The following is a 7,500-nucleotide window of genomic DNA, read 5'->3' on the forward strand; positions in this document are numbered from 1 at the left end:
TAGTGAATAACTCCTAGTGTGCCTATATCATGCTAGAATCTTGATTTATGCAATTCTTGCACTTATAATTCATCCCTTTGTATGTGTGTAATTATTAACTGAACTTTCATTGTACTAGCTGTTTTGAGTTTTAGGGAGAGGTGAGTTTATCAGGGTGCAACAGGCTGTTAACCTGTCCAAACATGAATGCATCTCTGTGATAACTGTCACTTTTGATGCAGTGCTTGTTGGTGACTGTTTCCCAACACAGCGGTGAACAGACATTGGATGCTTCAAGAATTACACACACGAGCACCATCAGTGAGAGGAGAGGCGTTAATCTGTATCCACGTCATTAAAGTGAGTCTTACTCATGTGTGTGTACACCTCTCTGTGTTTGCAGTTTTGGAGCTTCGCCCTGGTTCATTCATAAACTAACACACCCTTACTCCTGGCAAACCGGGTCACAACAATGGTGGGTTTTGCTCAAGGGAATAACATCCAATGCTGTCAAGGTAAAACAGGTTTAGCAGTAAACCCTGGATTTAAAATCCCATTTGAAATTGTGGAGACGGATGTGATGTCCCAGACGATGCTGCTCTTAATCACCTTCTTCTTTTATTCGGGACAAACTCCCAGCTTCCACTGACGGCTGCAGAGAGAGAAATAAAAGAGGAAGCAGTTACAGATCAAACACAGACGGACGGTGTTTGTTCAGAGTTGGAACCGTACACACACACACACACACCCACACCCACATACACACAGTTGAACACACATGATTGAGTCAGAGGAGAAAGAGGAAGCAGATGATTTATTACATTATTTTCAGACCTAATAATTAAATATGAGAAGAGGTAGTGTACAGAGTCTGCACGCATCTTGAAGGCAGGGCTCTCTTATAAATTGGCGTCCTCTTCAGCAGAACACCAATCCAGCTTCTCCAGCCATCAGCCCAGGTGAAAGCCATGTCCAGGCTGAATTAAGCTCTCCTCGTACGTCATAAATAATCTTCTCTCTGTTTTATTACCAGCCAAAAAACTCCTCACTGGAGCTTTAATGTTCACACTCATTACCCAGAACCCTCTACGAAGCTACACCTGCAGACACTGCCCAGTTTGAAGGTGTGGACGAGTGACGCCGGGTGTGTTTGCAGCAGATTAAGAAGCATTGTTGTTAATTACAGGTTCAGTTGCTGCTTTCATTGTGTCCACCACCCTGACGATTCAGCCAGCGTCCTCTACAATGCCATTTTAAGTTTGTCAGATTGCTTCATCATTCATGGATCACATGATTCTGTCTGAGTGGACATAGAAATGTTTGACTTCCTCTCTGTGAATCAAAAACAGGCTGAGAGACACTTGTTGTGCTGTGGCCACTTTAAACAGACAGTAAGTTTTTTGACCTTGTACTTAAAAAGAAATGTTGGTGAGGGTTTCAAATCTCTGTTACAGTAAAAGAAGAACTCAGCTGAAAACACAACATGGAAACATCTTTTGGCAAAGCTGTTGGCAGACAGTTTCCTGTTTTCACGTCCTGCGAATGTGGAGAAACGTCAGTGGTCATTTGGAGGGTGTTTTAGGCCAGGGGTCGGGACCTCCTGGGGGGTCATGAGACGTCTTCCAGAACGTTTTTTGAAAAGTGTCCTCTAAAAAAAATGGATTTTACCCTTAATATTAAAAAATATCGTCAAAAATAGTAGCTAAATTTCAAATAAACCTTGAAAATAGAAAATGTAATGAGTTTTCTGCCTTTCTTTTTGCCAGATGACTCTTAAGTTTAGGGTTAGTGACTATCAAAAGCATCAGTAGCAGCAGGTTAATCCATAACAGCACAGGAAACACAGACACATGCTCATATAGGTAGGCTAATTTTCTCCAGACCAGCTAAATGAAGCCACATTAAATCACTTCCAGGGACAGTGGGGGGTCACAAGTCTTTGGAAACCTATATTTTGGGGGTCGCGGGCTGAAAAGTTTGGGAACCCCTGTTTTAGGCAACCTTATACATGAAAGATACCGTTTACTTTAAGCTATGTTTTTGGTCTCCTCCACCTCCTGAGTGACATATCCCATGTTCACTCTGTTTTTAAAGCTGAGAAAGAGGCACTCTGTGGGTTTTTACTTTTTATTTCTTTGCAACAGCTGTTTTTTTTTAGTCTGAATAAACACATAAGGTGGTGTTAGTGACTTAGATGATAACACAGCAGACCAAAGAACTAAAATAATGATATTTCAGGTGCAGGAAACTACAGTTAGAATTTATGATCTTTTTGAAAATATATATATACACACATTTTTTTCAATAAATCAAAGGGGAATTTTCCATAGATTTTTTTAAATTTCAAAACAGATAAAAAACCCAAAAGAAAAGACTATTTAAGTACAATACTAAAACAGATGTATAACAAATAACACACACAGAGAGATATTAACAGACTTCAAGACCTTCTGGTTAGTCTAAGTGGAATAGTTTCACATACTGCAGAACCCCACTTAGATAAAACACAAGACAATATTAAATTTTGTAAATATACTGAATGTTTTATCTTCTTATATGACATGTTCTGGGGTCTTCAACTGAGCCAAATGCTTCTTTTTTCCAGAGTAAACTTTGGAAATAAATTACAATTTGCAGAGATCTTTCCAGAATGCAAAAATGATGAAGAAAAATGTGAATGCTCTTCATTGAGACAGCACGTCTTTCCAACTCTTGCATGTAGAGGTTGTATTATATATGATTATCTTGAAGGACATTTCCTTATCCTTTTAAATGATCAGGTGCTCTCACTCGGTTACACAAACTGGCATGTAAGATGTAAAAATACATGAGAAGTATGACTCACAATCACATCTAAACTAGGAGTGTACTTCTTGGGTCTAAAATAACCTCGGTAATTTAGATGTCCAAACAGCTTGAAATCCTCAAATATCCCTGCTATAGATGACACATGAAAGCAGGGCACACCCAGTGGGTGATACTTTGAAGTCTGCGGGTCGTCCCCCTCCATCACCTTCAAAGGAGAGGCTCGCTCCAGAGCACCGAGCACGAGCACAAGTTTGAGAGCGCTGCACGGAAATCTCTGTAACATTGTGCCCAGAGGATAAAATAATACAAGGATGAGAGTGTTTCTTTTATAAACTGCTTCACATTATAAATTCAGTACAGCATTCACACACTGTGATGTCTTCATCTAGACTTTTAAATACCTGTTCTGTTTGTATTGTGAAACTTATGAACTGCTTTGTAATAAAGGTGAATTAAAATGAATAAAAAGGAGATTAAGTCCTTTAATTTTCTTGTTTCTTAACCAAAAATATGATTGATATCTATGATTACTTATTCTGAACTTGTGCATATTTGCCTTCTTGCACACTGTACATAATGTAATAATCAGTGCATATACGTCCTAATCTTTCCCAGCCAAGCTTCTCTGTGGTCCTGTGGTTTCTGATTCATGTGTGCCAACAGATGTTTATTTTTTGGAGTTTGTGGGGAGCAAAATTAAAGTGAGTGAGGCAGCAGAGTAAGCTTTATGGAGACATATTTCTGCCAGTAGAATTTTCTTTTTTTTTAACTTAATCTATTTTTAAGATCACAATAAGAAAGGATCCAGGGCTCTTCTTATTGGGTTTGCTCTCTAAAGAATCAGCACTTTATCATAATCACTTCATATTGTTGGACAAACTCCTGCTTCTTGCTCGCAAATGCATTCTGTTAAATTGGGTTAAAGACATCAACACTCCACCCACAGTAACACTATGGTATAGGGAGATCTTCAATGTTATGCCTCATGAAAGGATAAGTGCAGTTCTTAGGACCAATGAAGGCTCATTCCTTAAGATGTGGAATCCTGTCCTGGATTATTTACCTTCAGATCTCAATCATACACTGTTGAAACGCCAGCACCCTTCAGAGTGGTACTGGAGATGACGAATCCAACATCACTTTTCAGCATTCTTCATGGATGTGAGTTGGAGGACGACTTATTATGTGTTAATGCTTGTGTTTGTTTTTTTTGTCTGTTTGTTTGTTTCTTTTGTCTTTTGCTAATCATTTTTACATGTGTCTTGTCTTTCTGAGTCAAAGGTCTGTTATTATTATTATTATTATTATTATTATTTTATTTATTATTATTATTATTATTTTATTTATTATTATTATTATTATTATTATTATTATTATTATTGTTATTTTATTTATTTTTATTATTATTATTATTATGATTATTATTATTATTATTTTATTTATATATTATTGTTATTATATTATTATTGTTATTATATTATTATTATTATTATTTTATTATTATTATTATATTATTATTATTTTATCATTATTATTATTATTATTTTATTTATTTGTATTATTATTATTATTATTATTATTATTATTATTATTATTATTATTATTATTATTATTATTCTTTTTATTATTACTTCTTTTTTCTGTGCATGGGGAAGGGGTGACAGTGCATATCTTTGTATGAAAACCTGCTTTGTACTCAAAATGAGCCTTTAATTTTGTTGTTTTTTTCTGAAATATATAAAACAATAAAAACATATATTGGAAAATGTAACTTAACCCCATTGAAAAAAATCCTTTTAGTTATTACTATAAACTGAAAAGTCACATTTATGAGAAAGTGTTAGATCAAAAATATGAAATTTAATCTCATTAGTTTGACTTTTTATCTCATAACTATGAATTTGCATGTCATAATTATGAAATGATGTAGCTCAGCTTCTGATTGGAGCTCCTGTACGATTTCTGACAGACTAATTGGGACTAGCAGCTCCACTGTATGCCTGATTGCTATAGCTTGGTTTATACCTCTATATTCTGCGATGTAGTTATGCCTTCATGGCCAGCGCTGTCATGAGCACTACATACTTCTGTGTTGGAGTGTCAGCATCACTCTACAATACTCTGCCCAATATTATGCTAGCCATATCCCCAGTTTCTAGTGATATACTGCTACATTCACTGCTTGTTTGTTTGCAGGAAACTATGGTGGCTCTGTGCGTATTAGCTCAGCATACTATGTTGGATTCGGGGTTCATTTTTCCTGCACCCCATGGGATCTCCTTTCTTGTGCATTGAAGAGGAAAAGATGCACTAGTCCAATTAATAACAAGAGTAAAAGAAACACAAGATAAATCCAGAAGAAACTTAAGATAAGTACAAGTACCCTGAGGGTGTGCTTCAGTGCTTGACTAAATACACTTAGTTACAAAGCTTTGCTGCCAGATTCCCAAAGTGCAGCTGACAGGTACGAGCGATGGCAGCAGGATACAATAATTTAGCCTGTCTGCGTATCGTCCTCTCTAACAGAACAGCAGAGTGGTGACAGCTGTGCTGAAATATTTATCACTGTTTCCATTTCACATGCTCTAATTGTTCTGTTTCTATCTGACTGACACAGAGGAGGATTTAAAGAGGGAGAGGAAGAGGACAAAACTATTAATCAAATATACTAAATATTAGATTTATTATTGCAACAAGTCACATCAGATATATTACAACCCACAGTGTGTCGTTTTCTCAAGAAAACTATTATAAAAAGACAAATTAGCCATATGTTTTTAAATATTTAACAGGCAACACAATCCAAGAAGTGCTGATTAATTTCTCACATTGCATTTTGCTTGTTATGTCCAGTGGGATTAAGGTTGAAACTCTGCACTTTAACCTAGCTAACTTTAATCAACAAAGTAAGGCAAACTTTAGCCTTCATTTTCTTGTGTTTGTTGCAAAATTTCAAAGTGAGGCAGCAGTTATGATGAGCTTTCTAACATTAGTATTCTTCAGCTAACACTTGACAATGACTTAAACATACCATGAGGTTATCCATCCATCCATCCATTATCTTGACCGCTTATCCCGTTAGGGGTCACGGGGGGCTGGAGCCTATCCCAGCTGGCTTCGGGCGGAAGGCAGGGTACACCCTGGACAGGTCGCCAACCTATCACAGACCATGAGGTAATGTCAGACCGTATTATGTATGAAGCTACCTAAATTGCAAATTGGCTAATAAAACACAGGGTCTTCTTCACAGGACAGCCCTGCAAGCATCCATTCATTTTATTTACTCTGCTTTTCCTTGGTAAGAAGTTCACTGTAGTTGTTTCACAGAAATATATCTTCATGTCAGATAATAATAATAACTTGTATCCTAAGAGTTTCAAAAGCACAAAACAAACAGACTTAATGGCAGCATGGCATGTTGTGGTCTGGCCTATCACAGTGGATAGCTTATTATTTTGTTTTTTACATTTCTATAAAACTATCTTGGTACAAGAAAATACATCCAGATACATAAACAAACAAAGGAGTGAATAAAATGTGTGGTTGCATGTCTGCTGAGGGCTTCTGTAGACTTGTGCAACATGTGCTAGCATAACGTTTTATCCTTAAATGCTTAAAGACAAAAATGTACTTTCTGTCTTTTTATATCTTATGCAAGTGTCCACTTTAAGTGTGTTTGAAATCAGATTACAAGCATGTTTTAGCATTAATACAGTTAATACTTTGGATATACAAATTTCCCGCCTCTCCCTAACCAACCTGTTAACTCTCTCAGCTCCATGGGGAGCAGAGCTTTCAGTCGCTCTGCTACCCAAACTCTGGAACTCAGTCCCAGCAGACATCAGAAACATTGACTCACTACCCCCCTCTTCAAATCTAGACTCAAAACCCATCTGTTTCAAGCTGCTTTCTCTGTGTAATTTAACTACTTCATTTTAACTTGGTGTCACTTTGGCTGTTGATTTTATTTATTTTATTGTGTTATTGCATTCATTGTGTTTTTAAATCTCTCTGTAAAGTGCCCTTGAGTGCTGAGAAAGTCACTTTTAAATAAAATGTATTATTATTATTATTATTATTATTATTATTATTATTATTAGTAGTAGTAGTAGTAATAGTAGTAGTAGTAGTAGTATTATTATTGTTGTTATTAACTCTTTTTTAGGAGTCCAAGTATTCTGGTTGGTTAGATTTTTTCACTCCTTTGTACTTTTACATTTTTGTCACATTTTTATCTCCAATACTGTCTGCACCTTAATATCATTTGCACTGTTATCTATTTTCATTTTCATTGTCCATTTTTAAACTGTCACTGCACTACCTGCACTGTGTACATAGGCTGTTTTTATAAAACTGTATTTTATTATATTTTATTGTATTTTATATTTAAATTTTAGATATTTAAAAGCTGGAAGAGAGAAACAGCTTCTTGTTTTACAGTGAAAATTGACAATAAAAACCTTTGAATCTTGAACCTTGTAAGAGGAGATACAGGTCAGTTATATGATTGAGACTTTTAAAGGCAAACTAAAAATGTCTGAGTTGTATGTAGGGTTTAACAATTGGATACTTTGATGTTTCATATTGATTTTAATGTTTTTGTAAATTATTTTATTATCTAATTACTCAATTGTATTGGTATATTTACCCTTCATTTTATCCATTTATCTTTTTTATATATTTATTTTAACTATTTACATTCTTAATATTAAT

At 35.5% G+C, this 7,500-nt stretch overlaps 1 protein-coding gene across 1 annotated transcript in view; it reads left to right on the forward strand.

Moving 5' to 3' along the window:
* Positions 1 to 7,500, forward strand: part of neb (nebulin) — a 291,693-nt gene that overhangs the window by 192,672 nt on the left and 91,521 nt on the right. The window lies entirely within an intron of this gene.

Source organism: Notolabrus celidotus, chromosome 10 (assembly GCF_009762535.1).
Source record: "Notolabrus celidotus isolate fNotCel1 chromosome 10, fNotCel1.pri, whole genome shotgun sequence".
NCBI lineage: Eukaryota > Metazoa > Chordata > Actinopteri > Labriformes > Labridae > Notolabrus > Notolabrus celidotus.